The sequence below is a fragment of the Vipera berus genome (genome assembly GCF_964194415.1).
Source record: "Vipera berus genome assembly, chromosome: 2".
NCBI classification, from domain to species: Eukaryota; Metazoa; Chordata; class Lepidosauria; order Squamata; family Viperidae; genus Vipera; species Vipera berus.
Window position 1 is genome coordinate 230,423,053 of NC_138203.1, and position 13,401 is coordinate 230,436,453.

The 13,401-nt window shown below is 40.5% G+C and overlaps 1 protein-coding gene across 2 annotated transcripts in view; it reads right to left on the reverse strand.

Moving 5' to 3' along the window:
- The window catches only part of BICD2 (BICD cargo adaptor 2), a 108,296-nt gene that overhangs the window by 19,464 nt on the left and 75,431 nt on the right, over positions 1–13,401 (reverse strand). The gene's annotated exons all lie outside the window — the stretch shown is intronic.

Consider the following 13,401-nt stretch of genomic DNA (forward strand, 5'->3'; position numbering starts at 1 on the left):
AGTTATTTATGTCCCTAACTCCCAACAGGTGAAACCTGATTTCTGTTTCAGGATAATGATGATGTGATCTGGAGTTGGAGGATACTATTAATCCCTTATCATGGTCACAGATAACTTTTGTTTGCCTTTGAGTTATTTGCAGATGCTCAGGAAAGAAAGACCTACAGTTCTATCAAGGCTATACAGTAGCCTTGATTCAGGAAAATAACAATCCTGGGAAAGTTTATACTTATTTTGCAATTTGTTAGTAAAACAGCCAACAGAGAAGAAAGGAAGGGAGATATCAGGAAAAATCCTTGTTTCCCAACTTGAGTCTTGGGAATGCTGGAGGCACCCTGAGCCATGGATTATTCAACAAGTTTTTCAACCTTAGCAACTTCAAACTGTGTGCATACTAGGCATGCTGGCTGGGAATTCTGGATACATGTCCACACAGCTTAAAGTTGCTGAGGTTGAGAAACACTGAAGTAGATAATTTAGATCCATCATTCAGATGAATCTTCACTATACAAATAAGGGAGTAGTAGTAAAAATGATTGACTAAAATAACAATAATGTTCCCTGCCTTTTCAAGGATGCTTAGTCACTTCTATTCTCTCTCTTTTATTTCAAATAAGAAGCAGAAGCAGCATCATAACTGTAATTAGTTTTATTTATTCCAAATTAAGCAACCAAATCAGGCCAAGGTGGGATTATCCTTTCCACAGGTAATAAACATACCCATTTTTCCAACCTGAAAAGATTTGCAGTCATATATAAAATAAAATAAATAATTTTCAGTAGAAAGATATTACTATCATAATTTCATTGCAGAAAAAAATATAAGCCACACTCATAATGCCATAAAAACACATTTCTATTTACGGCAGTTTAAATATTCATTAGTGAAACCTCCCAAATTTCTCACACGAGATACAAATAATTCAAGTTGATGTATAATTTAGAAATACAAATGTGGAAACAGGATAACCTTGGTGGTTGTCAGTCCCTTGATATATTTTCAAGAGATTTCCTTTCTTTCTCAATTAATTAGCATATATTTTATAATAAAATTTGCTTCTGAAGAAATAAAAGTAATGTAATGTAATCTTGTGAAAATTAGATTCATGAATGCACTCTGCTTTCTCCAAATTACAAATATAAAATCTTAATTATGGTGATATCTTTCAGTATTTTACTCATTCCCTTTCAATAGAGCATGCATAGGCTATTTTGCCTTGATTCAGATCAAAAATGCAAAAAGACATTATGACTGACTTGTGCAATTGGTCCTTTTATTGTATTGTATTGTATATTACCATACCAGAAATAATAAAATTTGCTTCTGAAGAAATAAAGGTAATGTAGTGTAATCTTGTGAAAATTAGATTCATGAATGCACTCTCTGCTTTCTCCAAATTACAAATATAAAATCTTAATTATGATGATATCTTTCAGTATTCTACTCATTCTTTTTTAAATAGAGCATGCATAGGCTATTTTGCCTTGATTTAGATCAAAAATGCAAAAAGACATTATGGATGACTTGTGCAATTGGTCCTTTTTATTGTATATTAGCATACCAGAAATACATTGTAAGATAGATAGGAGGCATTAATTTTAAAATAAGAACTTAATTCTTACTCTGAAATTACTCTATCTTTTCCATCCACATACTGTATGTATGGAGACTTCTACAGATGAATCAGAGTTAAGATCCCTCCATTATAGACTCAGGAGCTACATGACTGCTATATGCACTAACACAACGTACTGCACTCAACTGATAAATTCTTTCATTGCATTTGTGCTTGTAGGGACAGTATTTAGGGATTCTTGAAAACAGAAAAGGTCCCCATCTTTTTTTAATCACCTGATGTTCTTCTATTGAAAGCTGAATTTTCAGAGTTCTAGCATTTCAATGGCCAGAAAATAGAGAAACGTATTAATCCTAACATAAGCTGAGAATCACTCTGGTATGTGGTGTTTTCTAATTTTCTATTAAGAAAGGTCTGTTGTAGTTAGAAGCCTGTTTTCAATTAGTGGCTTTCTCATTTAAAAACAGCGGCCCACTCGACTTCCGGTGGCGATGCGATGCCGAAGACAGCCGTTTTCGGGCTGCCCGCTCCGCAGCTGTGTTTTTCCATCGTAAACAGCGCCGATCAGCTGTTTAGATGGATTTGAAGCCCCCTCCTCGGGAGAAGAGGAGGGGGTGAGGCCCCAGGTAGGGGTTGAGCTCTCCGGGGCCGCCTGAGCTGAGAGTTTGGGCGGCTGAAGGATTGAGCCCCCCCGAAGCCTGGGTTGCTCCGAGCTGCGCAGCGCCCCTGCTCCGGGATTTATGGAGCAGAGCCAGGCGTTAGCAACCACCCGTGCCAAAAGGAAATACTTTTGATTATCAAGATGCAGGCAGAGCGGTACAGGAGGTCAAGGTGATGTGGACTCTTATCTTTACTCTCTAGCTCAATGGATTTTATAGCTTTAAAGTGAAAGTGCGCAATAAGTGAAAGTGGGGGAAGATGGCGGCTAAAACTTCTAAAGCTCTTCGGAGTGCGGGGTCTTCCCTGGTGCAACAGACCTCATTGCAAGCTTTGCTTCCTCCTGTACCTCCTCCGGCATTGACGCTTAAGGATTTACAAGATGCTCTTGGAAAGCATTCACAATTGATGTCTGACATGATGGATGAAAAGTTGAAAAAGCTGGAGGAGAAAATGGAGGAGAAAATGGAGAAATTGGAGAAGAAGATGGAAGAGAAGTTTAGAGCAATGAGGGTGGACATGTTGTCTATGATTGAATCTGTAGCTGAATGTGTGCAACAGCTGGATGTAAAAGTGAAGGATCTCAGTCAAAAGAACTCTATATTAGAAGCAAAGGTATTAGAAAATGAAAATATAAGGGATAAAATGGACGGAGAATTGAGCCTTGTTCAGTATCATCAGATGCAGTATGCTATTAGAATCAGGGGTTTAAAGGAGAATTGTAAAGAAGATTTAAAGCAGCTGATTTCTGAGGCTCTGGAAGGGGTATTGGGCCAGCCAGCATCTGAAATTGAGGGAAATATGGACAAAATTTTTCGTGTAAATTCATGGATTGCAAGACAGAGGAAGTTACCCAGAGATGTGGTGGTCTATTTTACAAAGAGAGTAATTAGAGATGAAGTCATTCAAGCTGCTTATGATACTAAATTGGTAGTGGCTGAGCAAGAAGTCTTGGTTTTAAAAGAGATTCCTCCGAAGATTTTAAGGAGAAGGAAAGATTTTGCATTTCTAGTACAGGAACTTAAGAAATGTGATATTAAGTTTAGATGGGAGATTCCAGTTGGACTGGTGGTGACGCACGAAGGTAAAAGACATCGTCTGGTTACTGTGGCCCAGGCACGTGATTTTTATAGCAATGTGTTAAAAGCAACCCCCCTATCATTTTTGGAAGCTGTAAAGGGATACGGCGAGGGAAAGCTTCAAGATGTTACAGATAGACAGATAGAGGACAATGGTGTTGGAGGGGATCAAGATACAGTCTCATCGGTTGTTGCAGGAGGCCAGAGGATGACGCGTGCCGCCCTAAGAAGAGCGAGACGAGAGCAAGAGCAAGACCAGCAGAAAGTTATGGAATCTCCAAAGTGTACTTACAGTGAAGCTGTGGGAGGGGCGCGGTCCAAAGAAGTTTTGGGGGTCATGACAGACGTGCTCCAAAAGCTTTGGAGCGTCAAGATTGGTGATTAAATTTTTAAATTAGAATGTCAATGGATTAAATTTACCATAGAGGAGAAAGAAAGTTTTTTTTTAATATTTAATAAAAATTAAGATTGATGTTATTTGCTTGTTAGAAAAGTATATTAGGGTTATGGACTAAAAGTATGTGTTGAACTAAGAATGGGTATGCAAGCTCCTAATTAACAACAAGTTGTCTTACAGACTGCTTAAACCTTTTTTTTTACTCTTTTTATTTGAACTCAAGGATGATTTGGAACTGCGAGACATTTGGCGTGATACATGCAAGAGACTGGGATTAAGAAAATCTATTCTGAGTAAAGCTCTTTTTTTGTTTTCCTCTTTTTCTTTTTTACTTTATTTGTAATATTAATATTGTTTGTATTCATTTTATATGAGCTAGAGGGAGATAGAATTAATAGTTTATTGTTGATAACATAGGGGTGCTTATGTTTGTTTTTTGATTTTATACCCTGTATTTAGCTCTGGGAAGTCGGGGGGGGGGGGAGGAGGGAATGGGGGAGAGGGATAGGGAGGGTTAGATAGGGGTGGGGGAGGGGGGGATTAAAGTCAAAATGTATTGTAAAACTTTTTAAATAAAAAAAAAACAGCGGCCCACTCAACCTTTTGAAAAAAATCAAAGTGCTCTGGAGACAATATGTCAAAAGCTAATGGCTAATGATTTATACATTGCAGCAAAGCATTTCTAAGTGCAAAACACTAATTAAAAATTAATATAATAATAAACATTCATTAAAACAAACATTAATGCAACAAACATTAATATAATTTTATATAAAAATATAATAATTTTATATAAAAAATTCAGTGTAAACTCGTTTCCAATGACTTTCTGAAACAGCCATTCAAATGGGGTCTGCCCTTGTTTCAGTAGCCAACAGATAAAGCATTCCTATGGATAACACTTGCTTCCATGACTCTTCCTGTTGAATCTTTTGATAGATGAGAACATTTAGCACAGTGTTCCCCAACCTTTCTGGGTTGGTGGCTCGGCATGAGGGGAGGGGATGGTTTCATGTGAGGGGCAGACATGCACGTGCACACACAGCTTTATTTGTGTGAGCAGTAGATACATGTACCTGCCACTCATGCAAGTGTGGTGGCATGGGTAGTGGGCCATGACCCAGGGATTGGGGATCCCTGATTTAGCATTTTCTATAATTAATGACTAGCACAATGAATTACACTGAGAAAATCTGGTATTCCATGTAACTCCCACAGCAATGATATTACACGGCAGTAATGAGGCTGCCCCATAAGTATTTCCAAGAGTACAGCTCTTTTTGTAGATGCTGATGATGGTCTATTTTCCTACCAGGGCAGACTCTTGATTCACCCTCATTCCCAAGTTTCAGTTAATTTAATATTGTTTTCATAAGTCCTTAAAAGGAAGGATCCTTTGTCAGGTCCTCATATAGCAAAAGCTCTGATTTGTTTCCAGAGAATCCAATCAAGGCAATGGATTCTACTTTAAAATGCAGCCATGATGAATCTGGACCATTTTCTTCTACTTTTGTAGATTCTTGCACCAGTTCTTATATGCACAGCAATCAGGCTAAGTATTTTGACTGTTTCTTTTTCACTCAGACAGAAGAGTCAAGACACTAATGTCCAAGTTTCTCTCTCTCTCTCTTTCTCTCTTTGTCTTTCTTTCTTCCTTTCTCTTTTTCTTTCTTTTTCCCCTCCCCCTCCTCTCTCTCTCTTTTTTTTATTAAAAAGTTTTAACATACAATTTTTCCCTTAAAAAAATCCCCCCCTCCCCCCCCTTCTCCCTCCCCCCCTTCCTCTCCCCCCTCCCCCCCTCCCCCCCGACTTCCCAGAGCTAAATACAAGGTATATATAAAAAAAACAATCATAAACAACCATATACTAACAACCATAAACTCTAAAATCTATCACTCTCTAGCTTATATAGGATAAAACAAACCTTAGTAATATTGTTGTTGTTGTTGTTGTTGTTGTTAGTTGCGAAGTCGTGTCCGACCCATCGCGACCCTATGGACAATGTTCCTCCAGGCTTTCCTGTCCTCTACCATCTTCTGGAGTCCATTTAAGCTCACGCCTACTGCTTCAGTGACTCCATCCAGCCACCTCATTCTCTGTCGTCCTCTTCTTCTATTGCCCTCAATCTTTCCCAGCATTAGGCTCTTCTCCAGTGAGTCCTTCCTCCTCATTAGGTGGCCAAAGTATTTGAGTTTTAGCTTCAGGATCTGGCCTTCTAAAGAGCAGTCAGGGTTGATCTCCTCTAGGACTGACCGGTTTGATCGCCTTGCAGTCCAAGGGACTCGCAGGAGTCTTCTCTAGCACCAGAGTTCAAAGGCCTCAATTCTTTTGCGCTCAGCCTTTCTTATGGTCCAACTTTCACTGCCATACATTGCAACTGGGAAGACCATAGCCTTGACTATACGCACTTTTGTTGACAGGGTGATGTCTCTGCTTTTTAGTGTGCTGTCTAGATTTGCCATGGCTTTCCTCCCCAGGAGCAAGCGTCTTTTAATTTCTTGACTACAGTCCCCATCTGCAGTGATCTTGGAGCCCAGGAAAATAAAATCTGTCACTACCTCCATTTCTTCCCCATCTATTTGCCAGGAATTGAGAGGGCCGGATGCCATGATCTTGGTTTTCTTAATGTTTAGTTTCAACCCAACTTTTGCACTCTCCTTCTTCACTCGCAACAAGAGACTCTTCAGTTCCTCTTCACTTTCTGCCATTAGAGTGGTATCATCTGCATATCTTAGGTTGTTGATATTTCTTCCAGCAATCTTAATTCCAACTTTTGATTCATCTAGCCCTGCCTTTCTCATGATGTGCTCTGCATATAAGTTAAATAGGCAAGGCGACAGTATACAGCCTTGCCGGACTCCTTTCCCAATTTGGAACCAATCAGTGGTTCCGTGTCCAGTTCTCACTGTTGCTTCTTGGCCCGCATATAGGTTTCTCAAGAGACAAATAAGATGTTCTGGTACTCCCATCTCCTTAAGAACTTGCCACAGTTTGTTATGATCCACACAATCAAAGGCTTTAGCATAGTCAATGAAGCAGAAGTAGATGTTTTTCTGGAACTCTCTAGCTTTCTCCATGATCCAGCGTATGTTGGCTATTTGATCTCTAGTTCCTCTGCCTCTTCGAAATCCTGCCTGTACTTCTGGTAGTTCTCGATCCACATACTGCTGGAGTCTAGCTTGTAGGATTTTAAGCATAACTTTACTAGCATGAGAAATGAGTGCAATGGTGCGATAGTTTGAACATTCTTTGGCACTGCCTTTCTTTGGAATTGGAATGTAAACTGATCTTTTCCAATCCTGTGGCCACTGTTGAGTTTTCCAAATTTGCTGGCAAATTGAGTGTAGCACTTTTACTGCATTGTCTTTTAAGATTTTGAATAGCTCAGCTGGAATACTGTCACCTCCACTAGCTTTGTTGTTGCTCAGCTTTTCTAAGGCCCACTTCACTTCACATTCTAGGATGTCTGGCTCGAGGTCAGTGACCACCTCATTGTGATTATCAGGGACGTTAAGCTCATTCTTGTATAGTTCTTCTGTGTAATTTTGCCACCTCTTCTTAATCTCTTCTGCCTCTGTTAGGTCCCTGCCATTTTGGTCCTTTATCATGCCCATTTTTGCATTGAACGTTCCCTTCATCTCTCCAATTTTCTTGAAAAGATCTCTGGTCCTCCCTATTCTATTGTTTTCTTCTATTTCTTTGCACTGTTCATTTAAGAAGGCATTCTTATCTCTTCTAGCTATTCTCTGGAATTCTGCATTCAATTGGGCGTATCTTTCTTTTTCTCCCTTGCCTTTTGCTTCCCTCCTTTCCTCAGCTATTTGCAAAGCTTCCTCAGACAGCCATTTTGCTTTCTTGCATTTCTTTTTCTTTGGGATGGTTTTGGTTGCTACCTCTTGTACAATGTTGCGAACCTCTGTCCATAGTTCTTCAGGCACTCTGTCTATCAGATCTAATTCCTTAAATCTATTTGTCACCTCTACTGTATATTCAACGGGGATATGATTTAATTCATACCTGACTGGCCTGGTGCTTTTCCCTACTTTCTTCAGTTTAAGCCTAAACTTTGCAACAAGAAGCTCATGGTCTGAGCCACAGTCAGCTCCTGGTCTTGTTTTTACTGACTGTATAGAGCTTCTCCATCTTTGGCTGCAGAGCATATAGTCGATCTGATTTCTGTGTTGACCGTCTGGTGATGTCCACGTGTAGAGCCGTCTCTTGGGTTGTTGGAAAAGAGTGTTTGCTATGACCATCGTATTCTCTTGACAAAATTCTATCAGCCTGTGCCCTGCTTCATTTTGTACTCCAAGGCCAAACTTGCCTGTTATTCCGGTTATCTTTTGGCTTCCTACTTTAGCATTCCAATCCCCCATGATGATAAGGACATCATTTTTTGGTGTTAGTTCTATAAGGTGCTGTAGGGCTTCATAGAACCGGTCAATTTCATCCTCTTCAGCACCGGTGGTTGGGGCATAGACTTGGACTACTGTGATATTGAATGGTTTGCCTTGGATTCGAACTGAGATCATTCTGTCATTTTGAGGATTGTATCCCAGTATTGCTTTTCCTACTCTTTTATTGACTATGAAGGCTACTCCATTTCTTCTGAGGGATTCTTGCCCGCAGTAGTATACCTGATGGTCATCTGAATTAAATTCACCCATTCCTGTCCATTTTAGTTCGCTGATACCTAAGATGTCGATGTTCAGTCTTGTCATCTCTTGTTTGACCACGTCCAGCTTGCCTTGATTCATGGATCTTACATTCCAGGTTCCTATGGAGAAAAAATCTTTACAGCATCGGACTTTCCTTTCACCACCAGACATATCCACAGCTGAGCGTCCTTTCGGCTTTGGCCCAGTCGCTTCATTCTTTCTGGCGCTACTAGTACTAGCCCTCTGCTCTTCCCCAGTAGCATATTGGACGCCTTCCGACCTGAGGGGCTCATCTTCCAGCGTCATATCGTTTTGCCTTTTGGTACTGTCCATAGGGTTTTCATGGCAAAGATACTGGAGTGGGTTGCCATTTCCTTCTCCAGTGGATCACGTTTTGTCAGAACTCTCTGCTATGACCTGTCCGCCTTGGGTGGCCCTGCACGGCATAGCTCATAGCTTCATTGAATTACGCAAGCCCCTTCGCCACGACAAGGCAGTAATCCATGAAGGGGTTAGTAATATTAAATATATATAAATATATATATAAAAAAAAACTAATATAGAAAAAAAATAAAGAAAGAAGACTTATTCAAATATAAAACTTCTTAACCCTATACTTATTCTGAGTAAACTCAAGCCATTTTCTCCCTTCCATAATGTAGCGTTCCTGCGAGTAATCTTTCAAATAGGCCGATATCTTCACCATTTCGACCAAGTCGGAAACCTTTAAAATCCACTCTTCTATGGTCGGCAGTTCCTCTTTCCAGTACTATCCTATCAAAAGTCTTGCTGCCGTAATTAAATTCAACATCAACTTAGTATATTCCATCAGATTTTTATCCAAAAAACCTTAACCTTTTTGCAAGTCTACCATATATGAAAATATGAAAATATATTACGTCTTTATCACCGCACCTCCATCATTTAGGCTAATAATTCAGATACATGCTTAGCTTTTTAAAATCTACTGTAAATACCATCTATAAAACATTTTGTAAAAATTCTCTCTTAGATTTCAAACTTATATAAATTTTACATTCCTCATCCAAATCTTTTCCCACCTCCCACTACTTGGCTCTCTTAACTGCTTCATGAATGAAGGCTGATAATTATGCCAGTGATTTTTTAAAATTCCCTTCTGAGTATGCCAGATTGTGTGGAGATTTGTTTTACTTCAGGTTAATCCCCCTGCCCCAAAGAGACCCTTTGGCCTTCTGTCTTGACATTTGTCTGCACACATTATTTTGATATATCTCTTCTTTTCCAGGCAGTGCAGTAGGATGTATCCATGGTTACAGTTACTGGAAAGTACAGCCAGTTGCAATAATGCTGGCATGCAGTCCTTTCACCATCTTTGCTAACAAGGGGCTATTATATTTATTTCCGTACTTCTATATCATCTTTTACCCGAGAGCAAAAGATATGTGGAAGGATTTTTTCCCAATTTTATCCCCATCCCAACCATCTTATAGGGATGTTGCACCAAACTGCAATAGAGGAATAGTGCACCTATGTTGCTTCCAGGACCTGCAGTAGCCAGGGGTGAGCCACTGCTTGGAGTCACTTGCTTCCATTCTCCTGTTAATCAGCTAGAGGGATACCCCTGATTGGTTCCTGGGGTTCCCTAATTGCTTATTTCAGTTCAAGATGACTTTAAGCAAATATGATCATAGGCATTCCCCAAACTGGATTGTGACAAATTGGGAAGTGAAACTGCTCTTTTTAAGGGGGGGAGGGAGAACAAATAATTCCTTTGCTGAGAAAAAGGGGTTGAATCTGATAGAGGAGAACGAATAGAGATTGGTTCTTGTGGACAAAACAGTCCCTCCCAATGTTATAAACTGAAAAGGATTTTAAAAATAGATTTAGATTTAAATTTAGATTTTATTAGATTTATATACTGCCCTTTTCCCGTAAGACTCAGGGCGGTTTACAAGGTGTTTAAAACATCAATACAAAAATTAAAAAACAATTCAAAATGATTAAATTCAGTCCCTGAAGTAGAAATATAAAAACCCCAATTAAAACTCTTAGCCTGGGCCGGAAAGCTCAAAGAGCCAGGTCTTCAGGTCCCAGCGAAATGAGCGAAGGTCGGGGGCAGTCCTAAGCTCCACGGGCAGCTGGTTCCAAAGGGCAGGCGCACCCACAGAGAAGGCCCTACCCCTGGGTGTTATCCACCGGCAGTCTTTTACCGGCGGCACCCTGAGAAGGCCCTCCCTGTGGGAGCGCACAGGACGAAGGGAACTTAATGCCGGCAGCAGGTGTTCTCTCAAATATCCCGGACCCAAGCCATTTAGGGCTTTATAGGTCATCACTAGCACCTTGAATCCTACTTGGAGGGCAACCGGAAGCCAATGCAGCTCGCGGAGCAGAGGTGTTACATGGGAGTATCAGGAAACCCCCATGTGGCTGCATTCTGCACCAGCTGAAGCCTCCGAGTGGTCCTCAAGGGCAGCCCCATGTACAGAGCGTTGCAGTAGTCTAACCGGGAGGTCACGAGCGCATGAGTGACTGTGCGTAGGGCATCTCGGTCCAGGTAGGGTCGCAACTGGTGCACCAGGCGAACCTGGGCAAAAGCCCCTCTGGTCACGGCTCCTATGTGATCTTCAAACTGAGCTGTGAATCCAGGAGGACGCCCAAGTTGCAAGTCCTATCAACGGGGGGTAACACCCCACCCCCATCATTAACGATGTAGCCCCATAGCCACATATATGTGTGACATTCAGGAGATGAGGTGTGACTGGATTCACTTCCACAGTATAATTCATAATCCCATGCAAGAGCTCTACTAACTCTTATCACCATTGATGGGTAAGACATCAGAAGTATTACTGGAACCACTTGGAGGGCTGGAAGGTGGGAATGAATTGATGAAGGCGATGGAAGGAAGTAGAAATGTCAGTCTGATTCTCTTTAAAGAAGAGCATCTAGGTCAGAGGCCCCCAACCTTTTGGGCACCAGGGACCGGTTGTATGAGGAAAGATTTTTCTGTGGACCAGAGTGGGTGTGGTTTCGTGTACTGCCTGCATACCGCAGATGGATTTTCAATTGTTTGCATGGCCCAGTTGCTGGCATGCCGCAGCCTGGTGCCAGTCCGCAGCCTGGAGGTTGGGGACCTCTGATCTAGGTTAAAGAAGAACGTTTAAGTTATGCTAATAGGCAATGGCAACCTGATGCCAACAGGTGGAGAAAAAAATGTAGCAATAGACTACATTTCTTAGGCTGAAAAAGGTATAAGGATGAAGATTATTGCCATTAAATTTGTTACTAGGCAGGAAGACTACAAGTCTATATAAAATACAAAAGGCACGTATTCTGAAGGCCATTGTTTTCCAATTTTATCGTATAGCTGCAAAACCTAGATCATCCATTAGGCTGAATAAAAATAAAAACAAATGTTGTTGAATTGTTGCTGGAGTTGAGAATGCCTTGAACTGAAAGTACAATAAATTATTTGACACTAAAGAAAGCACATGCTATTCACTGCAAACACTAATACTGAGGCTAAACCTGAAATATTTTGAATGCATGATAATAACGCAAGAATCACTGAAAATAAATAAAATTGGAAAAGGCTCTCAAATGACAATTAAGTGCAAATTAAAAAAAAAACCTGACAAGACAATCCTAGGGAAATAATGGCCACCGTGGTACAAAAATTTGGAAGGAACTAAATAACAAATGAAGTGCAGGAATTTGTGGTATTTATGTTGTGAGGAGCAATTGGTCTTCCACAAATTAATATCCCTAATTGGATCTGATCATATGATGATTCACTTAATAACTGCAATAATATATGACTGTAATTTCAGAGTTAATTACAAAAGTCAAGAGCTACCTATGTATCCGAAACTCTTAATGCAGGGGTGTCAAACTCAATTTCATTGAGGGCAGCATCAGCATTGTGGTTGCCCTCAGGGGGCCGGGTGGGTATGGCCAGGGTGGGTGTGGCCTACTGGGTGGGCGTGGCTAGAGTGCATATGGCCTACTGGGCAGGCGTGGCCAGCTCTACATCGTTCACATCAAGGGTGCCTATGGGGGCCTGGGCAGGAGTGGGACAGATCTGAGGGTCTCTGGCAGAAGGAGGGTCTCTGGGCCAGGGCCAAGGCAGTGGGGGCCATTCCCTCACTGTTTCCAGGATGGCTTCGTGGGCCACATGAAACCACTTCGTGGGCCGGATCTGGCCCCCGGGCCTTGTGTTTGACATGTCTGTCTTAATGCATAGATAACTATCCTGTTTAGATTTAGCTACATCTTAAACTATTTTTTTCCTTCCAAGATTAATTTTTTGGTAGATTCTTCAAAAAAAATTTTTTAATTTACTGAAGTCTAGCTGCATATGTTAGAGTTACTTGCATCTGCCATGCCCTTTTCCTTATCATGAAGAAGTAGATCTATCAATTCTAGGTATGTTCCCTAGATATATGATTCATGTACATCATACACTTCATCTCATTGTGTTGAAATTAAGGCAAGTCTGAACTTTTATTCTGAATTGTCAAAGGAAATGAGTCATGCGTCTTCATATTCTTTTGGTCACACTTTTCAGATGGGCAATGCTCTATTAATATTAGAGACAAAATCCTGTCTTTAAAAAAATCTAAGAAAACGTTAGAAATTACTAAAGTTATTAATGAATCCTCTATTCCACAATATAGCATTTCTTTTTCATTTAAACCACACAAATTAATTCATCTACGTTATTGCCTGCCACATTTTCTCTGTATTAGCAACACTGAAAGAAGCTTGTTGCTTGGTCTGATCTTTTACAATAACAATCATTTAATTATCCTTAAATAACTGTACTATGTTCTCAGGACATGCTGCTTTTAGTGTAGGTTTTCCAACTGAAATTAAGATCCACATTTTTATCTTGTGTGTGTGTGTGCGTGCGTGAGTCCGTGTGTATGGGTTTTGTTTTGTTTTGTTGCTGGCTGAACACTTTCTGAGACAGAGCAGACAAGAAATTAATGAAACATTAAAGGACTCTCAAGCATTTGACTTAGAAATCCTACTGGAACCCTAAGTGAGACTCC